At 32.5% G+C, this 18830-nt stretch overlaps 1 long non-coding RNA gene across 1 annotated transcript; it reads right to left on the reverse strand.

The window, feature by feature from the left end:
• Nucleotides 1-3569: 3569 nt before the first annotated feature.
• Nucleotides 3570-17417, reverse strand: LOC135135699 (uncharacterized). The gene is made up of 3 exons (XR_010281626.1): nt 17315-17417; nt 17115-17226; nt 3570-3699 (listed from the first exon to the last, which is right to left on the reverse strand). It is a non-coding gene; the product is annotated as an uncharacterized LOC135135699 (long non-coding RNA).
• Between the last annotated feature and the right edge of the window lie 1413 nt (nt 17418-18830).

The following is an 18830-nucleotide window of genomic DNA, read 5'->3' on the forward strand; positions in this document are numbered from 1 at the left end:
GCAAAGTTGCAGATTATAGTTTAAAATAATTTTTGTAACGAATAAGTATTTGACAACGATCCTTATCTTACAGGTAAAAATTTTTAAATTCGAGCGGTGACTCGGATGTTGTATTCACGCACGTCTTTGAGGTACAACTTGCTTTCAAACATACTTAATTGCAAGAAAAACCTCTTATTGATTATCTTCGTTATTCAAAAATAATTTCAGCATTTTGGTGAAAAGCAATTTCCAAATTTCTAGTAATGAAAACACCTCGTTTAATGAAAATTTTGAAACGCGTTCCGTGTAGATGATGAAATTTTTTTTTTTAAGAAATCTAAAGACACGAATACCATCACAGTTACATTACTAGAATTAGGTTATACAGACAAAAATTTAAGCAAAACTTGAAGTAAATTCTAAAATATGCGATAAATAGCGGAAAAATTAAAATTTTGAAATATGTATGAAAATTCAAGAAATAATATAGTTAAAAAACTAAAAAACACGCTTTTGTCATTACGACTTTCTAGATTTGTTTACATAGTTTGTTACAAGTGAAGTTAATATAAGCATGTTAAAAATCCACTTATAACGAAATAAAAAATAAAAATCGCATTTCAACACTAATGGATACAGATTGATAAGAGATTTTTATTTATTACAATTTCCTTGTATGTCGATTTTGTCTTGAATATTCACATTTTTAAAATTTCATTTTTCTGCATTATTTATCACATCATATTGTTACGAAATAAGCCCATATGCCGCCTCGGTACGACGCCAATGGGCCGTCAAGAACTTTCTGGTTTTACGCCGATGATGATTCATCCTCAATGCGACCGAGCGACGGAGTGTTAAAGAAACGCGGAAGTCGCGAACGGCAATCCAGAAAGATCCTAATCACGCAAATCTAGAAGGAAGTATGGGTTTTATATAGAGGCCACCTTCGGGAACGATTATTATTCAGCTAGTGAAGTCAAGAGAAGTTGCGTCGGAATTATTTTTGTACATAATCGCTCTGTAATTAGTCGTGTAAATTTGAGTTATTAAGAAATAAATTGTAGAGTTTAAACCACGCCGATTTTATTCACCGAACAACGTAACAATATTTTAAAATCTATTTCAAATTCTGCCATGGTTTTTAATGGTTTTTTAAACTGTACTGATTCTAACAATGTTTAAATTGAAAAAAATCTTTATATGTTAGTTCACGAAACGTGTTCCGAAATTTTCAGTAAAAGAGATTTTTTATTACTAAGAATTTTGAAATTGATCTACGACAAAGTAGTAGTTAAACGTGACATATCTCAGTTATTAATGTGCTGTATCCGAGTCTTCGCTCGAGTTTAAAAATTTTTACGTCAAGTACAAAGACCGTTACAAAATACTTCTTGATTGCAAAAATTATTTTAAATCATACCCTACAACTTTGCCACTGATAGACTTTAAAATTTCACTACAATTTGTGTACAACTACATTGTTAAAATCAGTAGCGTTTAGTTATATTACTACTGTTAAAAAACTAAGACAAAATACTGAACAACTTTTAAAAACTACTTCAGAAAATGGTGGATTTTTGATGACTGACAACGCCGCGAATTATCCCATACAAAATGAATTGCTTAGGAGTTTTGTACGCTGCATTGATTACGCTGCGAAGGCAAAACGGAACGGAAATTCGAATGAAAATGAAACTTTCACGTTTTACCATGAAAGCAAATTTATTCTCAGTCGCATTCATTCTTGAAGACTTTGGCGGTGAGATGTCACAAAGATGTATGTATCGAAGTGAAAAATTGTCTAACAAAATTTTAACTGTTGCCTGGAAACTTTATTTGAAGTCATTGTTGTTAGCCATTGAAACACACAGTAACTTCTTTCCCATCGTAAGTTTTAGCAGTGAAATGATGCATTGATACAAATTAAAAATTCTATGTTCATAAAAAAAAAACACGATCGCCTAGGTATATGGAACAATAAAGTATCGTGATAGTGCTGTGTTCGTATACGAAGAAATGTTATCAAACTAAAATCAGTAAAATGCTGTGTAATATTCAATAAAATCTTTTTTAGTTTAAAAACTAGTGAAAACCCTTTACGTTGCAGAAAACTGGAGTTTGAAAACGTAACTTTATAAAGCGAAATGTTAAAACGCGCAGCGCAAATACTAGAAAGTATTTGGCAGAATAAGCTCTTAGTCAAGGAAATAGTTTTAAATGCCGAAAAATAGAAAAGAAAATAAATTACAGTTAAAATCTCTTCTGTATTATATTTTTATAGAACTACATTAAATTATGTTTTTAAAGTTATTAACGAGAAAAACTCTGAACAATAAAGGTTACAAATGATAAAACGGCGATAATTAAAATTTCTCCGATTTGATCATATTATGTCAAAAGCGAATCCAATTTACATTTTATAAAATAACAAAAATGTGATCTATTAACTATTAGGTACCAACTACCAACCGACTGTTCTGAAGTCGCGGAAACGTTTTAAGGTTATCGTAAACATGGTAAATCGTTAATGAACATTTATCTGTTTATCTGCCCCTAGAAGCCTGATGACATCATCTAAAATGTGGAAAAACGGCTTACCGCATTTTCCTGAAATTCGGGGAATACAGAACTGCTGTTATTAATATTCCTCGTTATCTATCCAAATTGATATATTGATCTAAAAATGTTGATGGCGTTTTCACAAAAACTCTTACTAAAAAAACTGACTTTAAACATACGCACCGCATCATGTAGTTTAATATTCCACACCTATTTTATTTTAACTTAATTTGTAGGGTTATTTGATTGTGCTTCAGAGGCGAGGGTTTATCGATTTAGTTCTTCTAGTACACTAATATCCAAACATCTTTCAAAATTTAAAGTTATAATAACAGACTTATAAATAAACATGCATTTGGTGAACTGTAAAAAATAAAACATGAAACTAAATAACGATTCAATATCACAGGAATAATGTTTTGAATTAAGCTGAGACAATAAATCATGTGTAAAGTAAAATGACTAGGTTGCAAATTTACTGACCACAGGGAAGTGAAACAAAAAAATGCTGTGGTATTCCGCAACAACAAATTTTTAGTACCTTACACTTAAATTTTTTTAACATGTGCTCAACTGCTGTATAAAAATTATTTTTCAAAGTATTTTTTAATTACGTAGTTGAAACAATTGACACTATTAAAACAAATAAAAAAATAATCATACGCTAAAAATGCGAAATACTCGGGTGTAGAGGACTTATTACAACTACGCAATAGTAAGATTATTTTGTAATAAGCTAATAAGCAAGTATGCGTCAGGTGCAGTGGCGTTACAAATTATAAATTAACCAATTTTTAATATTCAAGTGAATTTATTTCAAATATTATACAATAAACAGTTTTGGCCAAATTGTTCTATTATCAATTAATTCTGATATTAATTCACAATGTTGCTGAACTATAATGTGGTTATGCAACCAAAAATACAAAATCAATACCAGGCGTTTCCTGTAATCTTGCACTCTGTGCAAACGTGTAAATGTATAACAATTTTAATTTCAATTATTAATGACGTACTTACTATTATCAGTTTTTCTGCCTATACTGCGATAACCACCATGCTTTGTTGAGCCTTTGAAAATTAAACCATGGCAGCCTCTGCCATGCAAGTTGTTTGAGGTTGCACCAGATGGAGACTCATTCGCTCGAGATTGATCTACAATTCAGTAAGAAATCCAAATTAATAAAACGACTTTACATTGTTAAAATTTATATGTACAAAATTTACATACCTAATAAAATTATCTTAATAGTACTTAAACTACCAGTACCACAGAATCAATATATTTGCTTACATTGCAAATACAAGCCCGGGCAATATAAACTCATCAATTAAAATATATTCGCTCTAAAGCAAATTGAGACTGGTTGAATTAGATGCTACTAGCATAGATCTACCAAGCGTTACGAAGAATCCGGAATATTAAATTAAAGATTTTCGTAAACATATTATTTAGTTCCTGAAACGAACAATAATTAAAGATCGTATTGAAGAATAATAATGAAGTCATAAAAATATTGCTTTTTGATTAAGAATGAGTTTCTTAGGCTTAGCAATTTCGATTATATTCAGACATTGTAGATATATGTACTAGTGTGATGCAGGGTCTTTGTAAATGTTTCTCACATACAGTAACCAGTAAAATTTAAAAATTTTACAAATTTGCCACTTCTTAGTAATGGTAAACACTTTTAAAGTGTTAGACTCGAAAAGAAACAGGACAAATCAGTGCCCATTTGGATGTTAGATTCATTTATGAAAACCTTGCACTGTGGAGATATATGTCGGACTCAAGACGTAAGTATGAATAAGGAACTCAGACAAGCAACTTTCAAAAGATAAACAGACAAGCATCAATAACTACGTTCATCGTAAGAGTTACAACATGTAGACACAAAACAAGCAAGTAGTTGTTGGTTACTTAATTATTCTATATTATCAAAATTTACACCCCCAAAAAACGAGATACTTATGTTAAAGGATTACGTTGGATGAATTTTTTAAAGTTTTGAAAATATAATTTTTAAAGTTTGCTACACCAACTTTTTTTTAGTAAACAGGTTGTTTGCTTTTCATAATTTGATTTGATAATAGATTAAAATCAATAACAAACAAATTCAAAACAAGGGCTTGTTAGAGTGTCTTAGGAGCCTCAAACATAGGTAAGTTGATAGCGTGATCATTTCCGATTATTATATTATTATTTTTGGCATATTTTTTGAAACCTAACATAAGTCTAATAAGCTCAGTACACTATTTTCTATCCCCATTATTTCACTGGAAGAATCTATCTAATTCATTATCTAGGTCGTCGTTATTATCCCATTCTGATTCAGATTATTCCAATGAAATAAAGTGAGTTACAAAAAAAGTAGCGCATTTCAATTTTTTGAAATTTTGTAGAGATGTTTTATTTGTAGAAATGGGTATTCGTGTAGGCTGCTTATGACTCAGTTTGTATCACTCTGATTTGACAATATTTCAATCAATCCATCAACCAAGCTTTTTTACTTCCCGAGCGTAAGCGAAGGAAGTATTGTAATTAAGTCTGTCGGCCGACTCGCTCCTGTTACGTTTTCTCGACTGTTCATTACCCCTAGAGTACGAAGAAATAGATCTCCCGTTTCCGTCTGTCAGCCGCCCCGGATTTTTATTAGACAGATAATCCCCGAAAGTACTGGGCCGATTGTTGGGAAAAATTTATATTTATATTAGGAATATCATGTAGATGGTAAAACGCTAACCAAAATTTGTCTAATCATCCCCATCAATAATGTGATGACGTTACTTCAAGCTTGTACATAATAATTGGGGTTTAAATTGTATAAAATAACATAGTCCTACACATGTAGTTTATGACTCCCTGTTTTTGATTTTTGGAAAAAAAAGAAAACTAGAAAACAACATTTTGCAATTTAATTTTGAATCTGCAAAATCAGATGTTTTAAAGTTATGATAAACATGATAATTGTTTAATCAAAATATATTTACTTATCACCTCCAAAAAATTGATGACGCCAGCTCAAAATTTTGCTGAATAAATCCTATCTAATAAATTGTACAAAATATGATTAATCTGTACTTGTAATTTATCATTTCATTAATATTTTTTGGATTTGCATATACAGGATGACTCAAGAAAATTAATGAATGCGTTAATTTATTTTATTGATTTAATAAGGAACTACAAAACCGAATGCTTTGAAATCTTGGAGATGTTTTAAAGTTGTTATAATCATAGTAAATTTTTCATCAAAATGTATTTGCTCACACCCCCCTAAAAATTGATGACGTCTGCTCAAAATTTTGCTTTCCTATCTTAAATGTGCAAAATATGATAAGTCTACTTGTGATTTATTACTGTATTCATATTTTTTAGTTTTGCTTATACAGAGTATCTCAAAAAAATTAATGACTGAGTCAATTTATATATTTTATTGATTAAATCAAGAATTGCAAAAGTGAATACTTTGAAATCTTGCAGGCATTGTAAACTTATAGTAGGCATGGTAATTTGGTAATCAAAATATATCTGTTTAATTCCCCCAAAAAATTGATAACGTTATCTCAAACTGTGCAACATATGATGAGTTTTTACCTGTGATTTATCATTGCATTCATATTTTTTAGATTTGGTTAAACAGGTGGCACAAAAAAATTAATGAATGAGTCAATTTATTTTATTGATTAAAACAAGAACGGTTCACTCCTTTTCACAAAAAATTTTCGGAATACAATACTGTTATTTTTAGTATTACAGTGTACCAATCCAAGTTGGTATACGTATCCTTGCCAAAATGTTGATGACATCATCACAAAATTGTGTAAACAAAAAACTCAACTCGAAAATGCTGGATATGTTTCACTGTAGTTAAGGTGCGAGGGAAGTTCTGTCGAAACAACTTTCGACCAATTTTTTTTCAAGTTTAACTGTTATTTCTCGTGTTCTAAAAATTGAATACGCAGCACGTACCATTCTGAAACCAGATACAACGGTAAGCAGAGCACTACAAAGATTCCGTGAGACTCAGCTGGTCGTCCTAGAGTAACAGCGGCAAGATAGATTTTTAACTCTAGAAAATCTAAGGGATTGTCATCAAACCGCTGTAGAACTCGCTCAGAGCCTCAGGGCTGTACGTGGCAAGATTGTATGTGCTCAAAGCTCAAACAGTTGTAACACGTACAAACCACCGCATCGTCGGATGGACTCTTTTTCACGTTTGTTAGAGGTAGCCGTCGAATTTTTCTGATGGGAACTTTTCCAGAAAACGTATATGTCATTTCTATTGAATAATGGTTTATTACGTCGTCCCATCTTATTACCCAGAATTCCTAAAGTACCCCGCAATATCCATCCGTACCATAAAAAGTTCCCTAAGACGCCTATGGACTGAACGACGTTTTCGGTTTGACGCACTTTATACAATGGGCCCCAGCAATATCGTCGAATCCCGTCGTTTAGAGGTATAAAATTGAAACGTTCTAGAGCGAAAGCTATTAAGCACCAGATATGTCAATCTTTGACGAGGAATTTATTCGTAGAGAGTCGGACAGATTGTCTCGCTTCAGGATTTGTAGAGGTGTGTTTCGTATTGCCGCCTCGAGCTCGGGCCAATGAAATTGGCCAGCAAGTTCCGAAGTGGGATAATTTTTATTAGGGTTCGAGCATAGGAAATTCTCACCGTTGTCAATGGCCGTCGAGTACTCCTGCAAAATATGGATATTTTTATGTTTGATATTTGTAAGCCCATTGTACGGGAAGAATGTTTCTATGAATTGAACGGATTTGCCGACAGACCACCGGCTCCAAGTAATTGCCCTCTGTTTAGGCCAAACTGTGGGAAAAAACTCCCTGCGGGAAAGCACCCCCTAAAGGAGGTGATTGGCCAAGAAGTACCCTCTCTGATCAGGAAGGTACGACTTAGCTCCAAAATTGTTGCCACAAAGTTTAGCTACTGCTTCGGGTTTGAAGTGGTCAGTCGGGAAATTCTCCCGCGGGCTGTTTTTTTGCTTTCAATAATCTTTTTTTTTCATTTTGTTTAGTGTAGAGTGTACAGTTGTGTTAAATTTCCTTTTTTCGTTAGTTTTCATTTAGTTTAAGGTTGTCGTTTTTTTTGTTTGTTAAAGTAAGATTTCGTTTAGGCCAAGCGTGTGTGAAAAATAAACGAGGCTAGTCGAAAGTACTCGGTAGTTTTCTTCCTTTTTCTTGACAATTCCTCTTTGCGATTCGCGGACTCAAAAGTAGGTAGTGAATTCTATGATCTGGTGTCGACGCCGATAAAAAATTAGTTTTTTCCCAAAAAAGGTAAGAGCAATCTATTGTTTTGTTTATACACATATCAATATTGTTGGGATCCACACCGATCTGGCTAGACCGGGTTACATAGTTAGAAGAAGGTTGACGGAAAATGATTTAAAAGCTCGGAGACCGGCTCACATACCAACGCTCACGGTACGTCATAAACAAAGAAGGCTTGAATTTGAGATATTGCATCAGAACTGGGAAGTAAAAGATTGGAGAGGAGTGCTCTTTTCAGACGAATCCCGATTTTGTTTGCGTTCACCGGAGGGTCGATACAGAGTTTGGAAAAGAAGATGGGAACGATTTTTTGAAGCGACTATGGTTCAAAAAGAAAATTTTTTGGGAGGGTCTGTAATGGTATGGGGTGAAATTTCTTTAGAGGTGAAAACCAAACTCCAAGGACGTTCTTTCAACGCTAACACTTACATAGGGACATTTTGCAAGACCATGTGGTACTATATTCCCATTTTATAGGACCTGATTTCTTGTTTATGCAAGATAATGCTAAACGACACGTTGCTAGATGTGTAATTAACTAATTAATTATCTACAGGAGGTAGAAATTCAACGCTTGGAATGACCTGCGATGAGCCCTGACATGAAGCCCATAGAACACGTACGGGATGAGTTGGGAAGACGTGTCAGAGCTCGTCCAGCGCATCCAGAAATGCTGTAAGAGTTAAAAGTGGCATTAAGGAAAGAATGAGAAAATATTGACCAAAACGTTATTCGAAATTTAATACTCAGCATGCCGCGAAGAATTTCTACATTGTTGAATGCTCGAGGAGGCAATACGCAGGAGCAAAAAAATCTTGTTTATTGTAATTAACTTTTTGCTGAGTTTTTTGGATTTAACATTTAGGTTGTTAATAAAGTTTTTATTTTGTTAAAAACTACGTTTTACTAATGAAATTAAATATAATATTAGGGCCAAAATAATATTTTCTTTTTTAATTCAGGAACACGTAATACCAATTTTTTCTAGTACGCCACTTTTTTTGTAACTCGGTGTAATAAAAGGAGGGGTATTTTTGAACGGTCAACTTTCCATATGTTTTTTCCAGTCGGCCACGCCATTTCAATAGGATTGTATTCACAACAGACGAGTTTAAAATTTAAAACAAAGTGGTTCTACCGTCTCATCGTCGCGAGCCTCGTCTGACAGTCTGTCAATTAGAAAATATTTATTGTCTTTATTATATTTCCAAATTAGTCGTTGCAGATCTTTTCTAAACATAAAATCTGTAAATAAGTCAACTTTTCTGCGCTTGCCAGAGCATGTTGATTTTGAATTTTGAATGGATTGGCCTAAATTTTTTTAGATCATTGATCTACAGACCTGAAAATTTTATATAAACGACAAATATGTCATGCGAAAGGCACTTATGTTTTTTTATAAATTTAACTTTTACACTACGCATTATAAAGCTTTAAAGGGCAATTTCAACAACTGAATCAAAGTAAACGGAAACTACTAAGTGTCAATACTTTTATTTTAATGACAAATTAAGAATGATATGCTTTAAATTATCAAGGACGGCTGTTGCCAGGGGGTACAAATGCACGTGCCCCCCCCAAGTTACAACGTCTACAAACACACTGGACGTAGTAGTAATTTTCAACATTTAAAAAATTATCCAGAAGTTTTGTAACAAATGCATCAAAACTTACATCTACAAGTGAAATTGTTTGATTTTAAATAAAAATAATGAATTTAGTTGAATATTTAATAAAAAAACGTCCTTTGTCTTCCGACGATAAAATCGTAGTGAAAAATTTATTGAGAGCCACCCCCTATTTATTAATAAAAAAAAGTGTTCATGGCAAAACGAGAAACTTTCATAAATATTTTAATAGACATAACACGTATGATAATTTTTTGTGGATGTGCGGTTGTGAAAAAAATTAATTGTTTTGTTTTGCCTGTCTCCTCATTAATGAGTTAAAATTAAAGGTATGTGAACACATACTTTTTTACTTTTATTGAATCTATTTTTGTATTTATTTCCGTCACATAATTTCGGCTATTAATTAGTAATAACAATCTTCATATTTAACTCATCAATCAAATTTCAAAAGGTCACGAGCCGCCACTGTAAACTATTATACTGCAGTTGTATGTTCTAGCAATCAGCAATCGTTATGGTTTCTGACGTCTAAGACTCCAGTCCTGGAAGTATCAAAAAGGACTTACAACTGTAAATGCTATTTATAATTTTTTAACCTACATATTCTGTAAGGGTTTAGTGGATTTTTTACTAAAAGTTACAAAAATATTTACACGGATGTAGTTACACTTAATTTTTTCCGTCTTTGTTTAATTTTTTGCTAACGTTGGTGTTGGTGTGTAATAAATAGAACAAAGAAACATTTTTTACCTAAATTAAATGTACTAAAACAAATTAGTTCAGATTAAGAGAAAAAAAATCTTTATATACCAAGGATATACTATGAGTGTGTGTATATTTATAACGTTCAAAATGAAAAATTAAACGTTGATCTTATTATAAACGATCAAAACACATAAATATTGTGTAAGAATATGTGGACACTGAAAAATCAGAAATATCTGAAACGCCATGCATTCTGTGAATTGTGAAACGTGTTTTGATTTACACCCGCGAAATAAGATCAGAGTAGTTAGAATATTTAAATATTTTTGAAAAATTTAGTTCAAAAAATTTGACAACAACTTATGTGGAGGTTTTCAACATTCTAAATTTCGCTACCAAAATACAACAAAGTGACAGATGGTCATATTACCTACATTTCCTCAGTTTCTCTGATCGATTTAGATTCTTTGCTACCTTATGGCGTTTACACTGAAGATATGTTTGATATGTGACTCATGGCAGTCACGTGCTCAGTAATGTGTGAAATGTGTCGTATATGCATACCAACCAAGGAAAATGGCAGGCAGTTTGGGGAAGAAAATTCAAAGACTATTATTTCTAAATAACTTCGTTAAATTTAAAATGTAAGGATAATTAATTATTTTGTTAAACCTGAACGTGCTTGTCCGAGGGTAAAGTATAGATATAGTTGCATTCCGAAGTAAAGTTTTACTTACAATTTTGAGCCATTAACCATTGTGTAGTATTATCTATTAGTGACAAGTAGTGATACTAATAAAAATGATATTTTTTATAAAAAAATCGCCTGCCTAGGGTTTGTTCGATTGTGATAGCGCTGATAATATATTACCTACTCACGACCTTTTTAGACGTTAGGTCATGGTTTTTTTCTTTTTGTTGGTTACCATGACTTACTGACGTAGTTTCACATTATTTTTGATGCATAGTGGTTTGCCACTTTTCAGGTACCAGAAAAATCGTGTTTTGGTTTTTTCAGTTAAGTAAGTAAAATTTTAAAGATATTAACGTCATATTAACAGTTACCTTCAAAATACCAAAAGTACCTAATTTCATTGCAAATAAAACTTGCGACCAATAAATGCTACTTGCAATCGGTGTAACCTAAGACCGAAACAAATACAGGATGATTTCGAAATATATGCCACAATTGTAACCATGGCATCCCGTATGTACCACAGTAATGTGGAAATATCGAAAAAACAAATTAAAAATGGAATGGGGCAAAACCTACATGCACCACCCTCCATGCGATGCCACTTATCCACCTTTTAAACAGAAGGTGGAAAAACGTTCTAATGAAAAGGATGTAAACACTTTCAGTTTCAATTAAAAGTAAAACCGACTTTTTGCTGGTCATCAGTCGTTCGTTCATGTATTCATATCGTTAAAGTCAATGCGAAAGATTATTATTAGTTGTGGAAACAAATGGTGGCCGTGAAAAGGGCCAATTTTTGGTAATGCTTCATGGTGATCGACTTTTTATTATGAATGAGATCTGGTCCTTGCTACAATGATTCCGCATAAGAGCAGCTTAGAATGCTATACCTTTTTACAATAAATGTTGAAAATGTTGTCCTTGACTAGCAATACATGCTTCAGCACGTGGCAACATGTTTGCACGGATACGCAAAAAAACTCCGGGAGTTCCACGGACCTGTATCACCACTGTTGATTTCTATAAACTAACTCTTTCATCCAACCTCGCAGACAAAAATCACACGGATTGAAATAGAGTGAAAGCGGAAGCCAAGCTACTGGGCCGTTTCTACCGATCTACTGATTAAAAAAATAGTTATTAAACCATTCAGTTACTGGCCTAGCAAAATGTGGTGGTGCTCCATCATGCAAGTACCACATGCGAACTCGTTCACATAGAGGCATTTCCACATCTAGCTGCCCTTCCAACACATTACTTAAAACTCGAGGTACTGTGTCGCGGGTAGTATGTTTGGTAAAACATAAAGTCAAACTAAGCGGTCATTTACGATACCGGCCCACATATTGATGGAAAACCGTCGTTGAAATCGTACTTCTTGACGAGCTTGTGGATTTTCATCGGGCCAAATGTGAGTGTTACAACAAAATGCAATTTAAAAAGTTCATTATATTGCTGTAACAACTATTCTCAGGAAATTATACGACGTGGAAAATCGACGCGCTCCAAACCTTGCACTTTTTGAATGTGGTATGAATGTAGGCCTTGTTCTTTTAATGTAGGATGCACTAGAAGCTGTGAAACTCCAACTTTAGCTGCTCTTCTTGACGCGTTCCAAAATTTGTTTTTTAGCTTGCAGTATTCTTTTGAGGCCTGAAGGTACCATGATATCGGAGAAGCTGTACCACTGATGGAATGTGCGATTTGGAAAGCGGTCGATCCACAATTTGCGGGCCAACCTGGCGTTTCCATTAGCCACACCATAAAGCATTACCATGTGGACACGCTCTGAATTGGAAATATTCACCATTGTCAAAGACGTTAACCGAACACACGACGGGAACCAACTAATACATGACCGGCCCTTATCGTGTTTGTGCTTTATTGGTTCTTAATTCTAGTCGTTCTGTGCTATTAATTGAAAATTAGTTATAGTAGGTCAAGAAACACTACCAGTGGCGTGTATAACAATTTATATTTAATTTCAAATATTTTTTCTAGAATTTGCTACCACGCAATGAATCGTATTGTATGTATGTATGTTTAAGGATTACTAGTACATTTTAACTAACCTCGTAGACATTTATTTATTTTCAAAATAATATTATAGCTGCCAAAATTCTGCAACCAAAGATGAAAACTTATTAACTTCATCCTCTGGCGAAAGAAAACCAATCAAAATTTTTGATAGATTTCGAAAAGACCTGCAACGACTTATTTAGTAATATAATAGGCCCAATTCTGAATCAGACCTGTTAAAATTTAAAGGTTGTTAAAAAATAGACAGCCAATCAGATTTACGAATTTAACTCGTTACTATGGAAATTTGCAATTTAACACCCTTTAAATTTAACAACTTTGATTCAGAATTGCCCCTAATGAAAACAATGAATATTTTACTGTAGACAAGCTTTTGGCTAAAATGATACTCCTGATTAAATTTCGAAGACACTTTTCAAAATAATTAAGTCTATCGGGTACACCGTCAGCGTCGTTCGAAAAATCTTATGTGAACAGAAACATATCGTTTTAGCTAAAATTACTTTTTCAAAAATTTTTCAGGAATCTTTTTGATCACTCGGTGCGCTATAAGTTGTAATAACATAACGTTTATTCCTAAAACAGCGATTCAGATTTGCACAATAATCCCAGCAAAATTGCAAGTGAAGTCATATTGACTTTTATTTTTCAATCCTTGATTGTAAATACTGATCCAGGGTTTCAAGTGCAATATGAACCTTATTACACTTACTGTACATTGGAGGCATCGGTTAATTCAATAAAAACTGCAATTATTTACGTACAAGTTGAAACCCTGATGAAGTGCTAATAGAGGCACGAGACGTCCGTCAAGCAGTAGTCTTTTTTTCCTCTCACAATAATCATAAGCGCCTAACTTCCACGATTTCAGATGTATATTTACAAGTGAAGGTTCAAGATTTACAATCTTGCATGTGGGTTAATCCAGAAGAATGCAACTTTTTATTAGATTAAAAAAATAACGACAGGGATTACCACAAAACGATATACGGAACACTTCCTCAAAAGTGGATGGTTAAATAAGCCTATTCCAACTGTAAACAAGTTGCAACAAAAATGTGTGACGGTAATGAATAGAGAGCGGAAAATATGCACCAAAATTTTGAGAAATATGATCATATGATATGCACCAAATTTATGCAAATATGCAGTAACTTTCTTAATATATGCAGAGATATGCAGTTGCATATGCTCCAAAAATGAAAAAAAAAGATTAATAAGCGAACTAAATTTTTTTATAAATTACAAAAACAAGTTTCCCGAGCTTACGTTTTATTACCAAAAAATACTTAAATCACATTGCAAAGTGTTTAACTACATCTCACTAACACATAAATCACGTTTTTAAAGGTAATATTCTTATACTAAAAAATAAATATAAACAGAACTAATTAAAAAATAGTAGTAATCCACTATTTAATTACTATTTTGGTAACAATTTATTTTTAAAAATTTTTCTAAATGTTCTAACAAAAAGTTTTTCCGGTGATTCTAAAGTATATGTATTTGTAAATAGAAAAACTGCGTACTACGTTCACAGATGTAAAAATACTTACCGGTTTTAAGCCGGCGCGACAAAACACAGTTCGTTCTTAAAGAATAAGTTCAGGAAAAGGTTTAATCCATAAATTAATTTGAGTTATCTTTGGCATATCGATACACCTGTATCCCTTTAAATGCTTTCAATACAAACTCACGATGAAAAATAATAGTATAACGTTCCTTCGACCACTACTAAACATACCATTAATACACTTAATTAACGAACAAAAATATTGGGAACGAACGGTATTTCCAAAAGTAATTAGGGCGCGAATTTACCTGGAAGGATGGCTTAACACCCAGTGGTGTCTCCAAACTACCATAAAACCCAAACCTTTCCTAGTTATTTGAAGCTCAGGACAATATTTGCAATATGATTCATAAAATTTCGTCTTTCTAGATAAATGCCAATAGAATGTCAATCATTTTTTTGTCAATTTACCATAAAAATTGATAAAAATGCAAAATATGCACCCATTCCGTGAAATATGCAGCAGAAGGCCAATATATGCAAATATGCAATTTTTTATAGCTGTATTCATTTTTAATTAGCATGATTCGTTCACATATTAAATATCGAGACTTATATGCAAAAAATAACGGATATGCAAATTTCATAAAATCCGCTCTCTAGTAATGAACAATAAACCATACCATTCGGTACAGTTGGACAAACCACCCACATTTTCTAAGACAAAAAGTCAAATACAAGAGTAGTTGATTAATCACAATATTGAATTTGACCAAAACTCTTCGAAAAAACAGCGGCTCTTATAATATTTAATTCAACTTTTTAGAACTGATGGGAAAAACGATTGACAGGTGATATTGCGAAGAAGTGGTCATGAGGTCCATAGATTACCCCATACCATTATCAACACAAGCACACTGATTACACAGTAGAGCAATTTTAGAAAAATTTCTTGTTACAAGCATTCTGAAACTGGATTCTGAAAGGTTATTTTGTGCTGAATAACTATCTAATAAGACATTATGCCTACGTTGTCAAAATTTTTTTTTTGGATATTATTTATAGATAGTTCCAGTTAAAGGTGTACTATTGCATAATGGGAATAAATATCTAGTACTGCGGACTGCATACTCCATACAAACTGCAGAAACATATTAGAATATTCAACACTTGTTAAACTGTATTAATGGCAAAAAGTTTGAGTGAAATTTGATAGACGATTTAAAAATTGTAGCTTCAGTAACTGGCTTCCAATCTGGATATACCAAGCATATCTGCTTCTTATGCAAGTGAAAGACAAGAGAGAAAGCGTTTCAACATCTGAAAACAATATTTCCTAAGCTTTCTGCTGCTAACATAAACCAAGGTAAAAACTAAAATATTACTATGAATTTCAATTTTCATGTTATGTACGTTTTCTATATTTAGGAATTTTTATTGGGCCTGAAATTGGAATGAAAAATCAAATGTTTTACGCCTATGTGAATGATACAGAAAAATTTCCTTGGGAATCAATTAACTTACAGTGATCAGTGAATTTTTTTAAAGGAAACAAACATTGCACAAATTATGTCTCATTTAAATTTCTTTGCTGATAATAATCTTTTCATCGAGAAATCAAGAAAGTCGAAGAAAGATTTAAGAGAAAGACCCAAGTATCCATATCCGAATACATGAGGCTTTTATAAAGAGTTAGATCCTTCTACATATTCTAGGCAGGTTAAATATTCGTAGACGAAATTAAATATCTGTCGACAGAAATCTGTGGAACATTTTTTTAGTGCTTCTTGCGCGTTTTTCTATGTAAAATTAGAATTCACTTCATTTTTCTAATTGTTCACCGGACGACAATAAAATTTTTTTGACGACATGGGTATATTATCTCTTTTAAGAGTTGTTCAGCAGAAAATTACCTTTCCGACCATATTTAGAAAATATATGTAACAAAAACACTGTTCTACTGTGTAATGTTTCTTGATGATATTTAAGGTGGCAACAATGGTTGGGTTTCTGACACAATTCATAACCTTAAATTGGTAATCGACATAAAGAATGTCACTCTTTCTCTAGAAACTTTGCTAAATTTTCATATCTGCCTGCGGTCTAAAAAAGGTCGCGAATGCATTAGAGTTTCTTCTTTTCCTAAACTTTATGCTATCAGGAGTAAAGCAAAACGGATTGTACTCGTACCTACTCATTGTACTTGAAGAAAAGCATGCAACACAAATATTTCTAACCTAGAATATTAGGAAATTATGTATATGTTACCTACTTAAATTTTTTTTTTGTTGCTGTAAGAAACTGAAGGCAGCATGAAAGCAGAGCGTTACTCTTATTAGACTTACTGCTTAGGAAGCAGATCTACTACAACTTTAAACACTAACGCAAACAGTATAAAAATTATTGCTATATTGGATATAAATGTAACCGTCAATAAAAGCACACAGCGGTGAATCTTGATACGCCTAAATTTACACAACAGAGTTTTTACTCAATAAAGAGAGTATATATATGCATTCTTGTCCCCCTATGCACAAATGCTATTCTCATTTTATATAACAAAAATATTTAACAAAATTTTATACAGGCCAACAGTGTAATGCCGTTACAGTCGACTTCCATGAATACCCTTATATTTTTTATATTTTACTTAAGAATAATTTGACAAATAAATTGACAACTTACCATGTCCATGTATCGGAGGAAGTTTTCGATTTGTATTTCTTGGCGTGCCACCCACAACACGAATTTCAGCTCCTCTATCACAACCTTGGCTAGGAGTTACTATTATTTGCACCTATACAGAGGGATTATCATTTTTTTTGCAAGCATTTTCATTCAAAAAATCACGACTGTGTTTCATTAAACTATAAAATGTTCCTTACTTGAAACTGTGATTGACGATTTTGCTCAGGGTAAGCGTCTTCTTCATCTTCTTCTTGCAGTTCAGGTAACGCAACTGTTCTCTTGGAAGACATGGTGTCTCCAGCAAGGTACACACAAAACTGTCGTTTTTAATTTCAATTGCCCATTTTACGAGAATTGTTCGTGATATTACCACTATTTACCCAAGCATGAAACGTCATAACTTAAGGTCGGATTTGTATGCAAATAAAAGTCAAATTACATGACAAAATATCGTATTTAACAAAATGTTTGAGTATAAAATGCAAACGAGATGTATGTTGTTAAGTGAATAAGTATACGATTACATTCATCGTTGCTCTAACCTGTTTGTGTCTTTAAATTACTCTTAGTGTCGCAAAATGGATTTTACTCGATTTCTAGGCTGTAATAGTCACATTGCGTAAGGCACGGCATTAATTTTAATGGTAGTAAATTAATTAAAACCGAATTGCATGCAAATCCGGTATATGAAAGTCTTAATTAAGACCAGTAGGTTAGCATGATGAGTAATTGATTTTATTATTTCTTTATCAGTTAATTTTACGGTGAGCTTATCATTCATTTGTGGTTTAGTAATGGAGGAGAATTATTGCAACAATCACTGCGTAGGATAAACATTTTTTTATTATTGTTTCAACAATGTGATTTTTTTTAAATCTTTTTAACTGCAAAGTGGGTAAATAACCCCAACGAATCACATTAATGTATCTGTCATACCTGGCATCTTTATAGGATATGTTTTATTAATTATGCACATGATAGTAATTAATTGTACATCAACTCCAATTCCCATTTCAAATCGGTATAACTGGACGCGAAGTTAAGTCAAATTACTTTAAAATACATTTCTAATTTTTGGTAATTATTTTGTAATACATAATACAAATAGAAAATATCAACACTATTAATAAGTAAACAAATACTGAAATAGCGGAATAACATTTAAGTTGTTTAACTTTTAAACCTGGCTTGTGATACATATAATTTTTTTTCCTATAGAAGGATACTTAAATAAAATTCTTTATTGTTGAAGTATCAATAAATCCTCTTATAAACAGATAGCAGCACCAGTTTGAATCTTAAGACAACAACTTTTACTTTTTTTTTGCAGAAAGTATTTTATATACGTTGCCAAATTTAGGTTCATAGTTTCTTTAACAATACAAATGTCTGACCTGCTTATGCAGTGCCAAACGCTTTGTACATTTAGCCAAACTAAATTTGAGACTCGAGTACTGTAGTCTCAAATAGTATTACACTGCCCCTATTTACAAATTGCTACATGTGTCTTTGCTAAAACACCGAAAAAATTCATTTACTGCGTGTGCAAAGCAAAGACAAAAATGTAATACCATAATTATAAATAGAATGTTTTTTTTTCAAATAGGCATATGTCTTTTATAATTCCTTATATGTGACATTTATTTTGGTGGTTATTGTAACTAACTTGTTATTGTTATAGAAAAAGTTCTCTGAAGCATACGCACAGCATAT

The sequence above is a fragment of the Zophobas morio genome, unplaced genomic scaffold (assembly GCF_036711695.1).
Source record: "Zophobas morio isolate AGI-343-1 ecotype UQ-CSIRO unplaced genomic scaffold, CSIRO_AGI_Zmor_V1 ptg000024l, whole genome shotgun sequence".
Taxonomy (NCBI): Eukaryota; Metazoa; Arthropoda; class Insecta; order Coleoptera; family Tenebrionidae; genus Zophobas; species Zophobas morio.